At 40.9% G+C, this 4936-nt stretch overlaps 1 pseudogene; it reads left to right on the top strand.

The window, feature by feature from the left end:
* On the top strand, positions 422–4608 carry LOC102161308 (annotated as a pseudogene).

Here is a 4936-nt window from a genome sequence, read left to right as displayed (position 1 = left end):
CATAAATGAGTTGGCAATAACAATATATAAAAATTCCTGTTTTTGACAATTCCATCTCTGAGATGCATTTTCAAATCTCTATGAAGAATTCTTGTAGTGATATTTATTGAACTAAGTATTTTAATGCAGGTATCTTCTTAGAGGAAGATTATAAATAAATGAGTAAACTGTGGAAATTTGTTTCCAGAAACCAGCTGAAATTTGGGTGTTTATAAAACCTGGGGGGGGGGAAAGGAAAATTCAGAAGAAATTGAATCTAAATATATAGAAAGAAACTTGGAAATTTAACCAAAAAGTAGTGTGGACATAAAATAGACTCATAACTTTTTTGGCTTCTAGTCAACACAAAAACAAGTACCTCTGACTTCAAAGAACATGAGAAGCAACAACTATAAATACCACAAGGGATGTTCTCAAGGGGATGGGGGAAGTCAAGATTAAGACAATGAGAATGATTTATAAAAGAAACATTCAAGAGGGAGATCAAGATGGCAGAGTAAGAGGATGTGGGACTCATCTCCATCCATGAAAACATCAAAAATATATCTACATGTGTAGCAATTCTCATGGAAAACTAACTAGAAACTGGAAGAAGGACTCTCCCACAACCAAAGCTGCAAAAAAAGATACACATGTAATCATGTAGGATGGGAAGAAAAGCATCAGGACAGGACCTGTGCTCCTGGGAGGGGACTAAGAAGAAAAGGACAATCGCACGAGTGAATACTCACCCTGGGGAGTGAGTAGGCTGAGTCACAGACTGGACATCCCAGTCCTGGGGTGCAAGATATAGGCAAAAACCCCCCTTGGCTGCTTGGAGAACTTGGAGGACAAACAGAAAGGCTAGAGAAGCCTAGACTACACTTGTGAGGAGTGCACAGGTGCTGCCTTGCCCCAGAGAGGGAGAAGAGAGGCATTACCCTAGAAGCTGTTGCCTCCCCTTGCTCCCCAGTCTGACCCAAGTGCATTCATCCCTGGACTCCTCACTCCATGTCACACTTGGAACTGGATCCAAGATGACCATGATCCAGGAAAAGACTCTATCTAGGGACACAAAAGTGACCTAGGGGCCTAGGGCACAGCCCAGGTAGAGCACCCATGGCCATTTCTGGTGCTTACTCACACAGCATGCCAGAAATAACCCAGACTTCAGATGGCAACATGGAAGCTGGAATTCCTATAATCCCTTCACTGTGCCAATAGCCTAAGGTAAGTAAATGCTCTAGCCCCCACCCATTCCATACCACAGACTAATATTAGATTTGGGGTGGCAATGACAGATGAGCCTATGAGACCATTAGGCTGTGTCTGGGCAGAGCTGCAGATGCCTGCACAGGAAACACACTGGATTTCCATAATCATATGAGCCCCACTTGCTTTAGCACTCCCTTCCTCTGGTGCTTAGGCCCTACTGCACAGAGAAGGAAAAAATACTTAAAGAAAAAAGAGCCAACCCTCAGGGCTTCTCCTCCAGCAACTCAGTAGCACACAGGGTGGTGATGGCCACTGAGTAGAGAGAAAGACTTGCCTAAAACTCTGTGCAGGGTCTATATAGCTCCTCTACCACCAGCCATAACCCCTACCAAGGTGATAGAGGCCAAAGATGTGACTGGCATCCATATCAAATGCATTGGGCAAAGTCTATATAGAGACCCTCCCACAAAAGAATACCCCTGAGACCACAAAAGGTAACTGTTTCACCTAGATTCATACAGCTAGAGAAAGCAAAATAAAAAGGCAGAAGAATTGCTCTCAGTTTGAAAGAGCAAAAGAAAATTCTTTTAAAAATAATGAATAGAAATAAATTTATCAAAGAATTCAGAAAAGAATTTAAAGAATAAAATGCTAACTAAATTAGGGAAGAGAATTAATCTAAACAAAGATCATTTAATAAGGAACTGAAGGTCTTCTGAAGAGTCCTGACAGAGCAGCAGATCAAGGCTCTGAGAAGGAACAGTCAGTAGTGGCACTCAATCTGGGAAGAATCTTCTGATGAGCATCCACATGGGGATGAGTGATATGAACCACAGTAGTACCATGCCACCTTTTCAGCATCACCCAACCTCTTCAGGATCCCATGATTCCATGATGGTCATGATATCTATGACCTTTTACTTTGGGCTTTTTTGGGTTTTGTGTTTTTTTTTTTTTTTTGTCTTTTTTTGTCTTTTTAGGGATGCACCTGCAGCATATGGAGGTTCCCAGGCTAGGGGGCTAATCGGAGCCACAGCAATGCAAGATCTGAGCCATGTCTGCAACCTATACCACAGCTCACTGCGATGCCAGATCCTTAACCCACTGAGAGAGGCTGGGGATCAAACCCACAACCTCATGGTTCTTAGATTCATTAACCACTGGGCCATGATGGGAACTCCTGAACTACTTTGGCTTTAAGAACCTGGAACTATTCTAGTTTGGTGATCAATACAGCTGGAGAAATGGCTGGATCTTTTGTGGCAGTGTTTTTACTAGCCATGTTCTACAAAGGACTTGAGATAGCCCAAGAGAGCCTCCTGAGCAAAATCATAAGTCAGCATCTGGTACAATTCCATGCCTGTCCCTGGACCAAATGGAACCATCCTTATGGAGACATACAAAACTGTTGGGTAGATGATGCTGAGTTTTCCACACCTTCTGCAAACAGTGCTGCATATCATCCAGGTGGTCATCAGCTACTTCCTCATGCTCATTTTCATGACCTACAATGGGTACCTATGCATCACTGTAGCAGCAGGAACCAGCATGGGGTACTTTCTCTTCAGCTGAAAGAAGGCAGTGGTCGTGGACATCACAGAGCATTGCCATTAACGTCAGTCTCCATGGTGTGGCTTTATTGATTGCTGTTGAAAACAGTTCAAGACTAGAAGACAGGATTCCTACACCAATCTTGTATTGTCCTCCTTATCTCCTTATACCACACTACACTATACCACACACATACATACACAAACACACACACCCCTGTTTGACAGAGGTGTAGCTCTGAGCTAAAATGGTTTCCTAATGAGCTGAGTTTCCCATTTCTCTTGAGGTGAAGCCACCCATGAGATGTCCTCTCCTCCCCCATCATCTTATATCCAAGTTATAGGTTCTTATCTAATCCAGGTAGCTTTTTATTTATGGCTCGGTCACCTGCTTCCTTTTTTAGTCTGTATTCTTATATTTTTAACAGACAATTTGTGAATTTGGGTTTTTCCTGGGTCAGTGATAGAAACGATGAACTTTGGCCAGGATTGATGGCAGGTGAGGAAAATTCTTGCCCAGCTAAACCCTGAACCCAGATCTAACATTAAAAAATATGTTCCAGTCTTAGGACTCAATGAGTGGGAGATTGTGCCTTTCCCGAGGTGTGATGTGTTGCACTGAAATCTTTGCAGCAGGCAGAGAGATGGTTTGAGACTGTGTACATACATACAGAACCTGAACTTGCAGGATTGTGAATTCTTGGGTGGCTGACTCATCAGCTTGTGTTCCCACATTCTGACTAGAGAGAATGAACTACTTGTCATTTTTAAAAAATGACAATCAATTTAATAGAAATCAATACTGATTTGGTACATTCTTTTGTCACAGCTAGATTAAACAAGCACTTAAGTCATTTTTTCCCATTACTGTTTTCATGTGTATGCCACTAAATCAGTGGTATTCAAACTTTAGCATGCTTCAGAATCGCCTAGAGAGCTTGTTAAAACCCTGGCTGCTGGGCCTCAAACCAGAGCCCCCAAATTGGCATTAATAAGTTCCCAGGTGATGCTTCTACTGATGGTCAGGGGACAACTCTTTGAGAATCTCTGCTTTAAATAAACTAAGGGAGTATCACATGGTGGGTAAGCTATCTTGTACTGGGCACGGAACTTGACTTGCTATTAGTAGATGGTGTATCTGGACTTAACTCATAGAATAAATGCTGCTGAATACTTAATCATTTCACAAATACTTATTCAGCCCCATTGGGTTTATATGTACCCAGGCATACATAAAGGGCCAAAGAAACTTTTATTAGCATATACAAAATCTTTTTGTCCTTATTTTTAAAGATCTACAATTTCATGGGAATAGCTTGAGAGTTGAGAAAGACTTTTGATCTGCAGTGTAAATCTGATAGCCATAGGTTAGAAGGGCAAAAGCCCAGCCCTCTCTTTGGATAGGCTTAGGGTATGGTGACTGATGGCCAGATTTTCCTTGGGCCTAACATCCAGGCCCATACCAGGCAGATGCTTATTTTCTGCATGACTGTCTTTGTTAGTCTTGGGGGCTTAATTAGGTCACAAGTGGCCAAAACTACTTTCCTCAATGAGAATCACATTGGATTTTTATTCTGCTCAGTTGTTAGGCTACACAGCAGTCTTATTCCTGATTCAACCTACCTCTATAAAGTGACTCTTCTTGTGCTAGTTTATTAAATCTTGCCCTCTTTTGTGCTAGACTCCAATTGTGCCTCAGGGCAGAAGAGACAAAACACAGATATCCTGTTAGGCCTCTGTTGTGGTTTTGAAGTTTGTACTTTTTCTGTTGGTGCCAGTTAAATATTGGAGGGTAAGAAATGTGTTCTTCCCTGGCTTTGAACGAAGAGAGGGTTACAAGATTACTAGATTGAAGTTAAAATAAATCAATTTAAGAATCAAGCAAGAATATCATTAAAATAGAAGGGGAAATAAAGAATTGCTCCAACAAACAAAAGCTAAAAGAGTACAGCAATACTAAACCAATTCTAAAAGAAAAACTGAAAGAGTTTCTCTAAATTTAAAAAAAAAAAAAAGAGGAAAATCTAGGATGGAGGAACCTACAATTGGAAAGCATTCACTTAAATAAACCAGCATACAGATCTAAACATGAAGATGTTAAAAAAAAAAAAAAGACATCAAAATCATATGATGTGGGCAAGGGAAGTAAGAAAAATTAGATTATTTTTCTTTTTTTTTTAAGGATGTGTTTG

The sequence above is a fragment of the Sus scrofa genome, chromosome 1 (genome assembly GCF_000003025.6).
Source record: "Sus scrofa isolate TJ Tabasco breed Duroc chromosome 1, Sscrofa11.1, whole genome shotgun sequence".
NCBI lineage: Eukaryota > Metazoa > Chordata > Mammalia > Artiodactyla > Suidae > Sus > Sus scrofa.
Note: the sequence above shows the minus strand (reverse complement) of the source record. Positions and strands in the feature narration are given on the sequence as shown.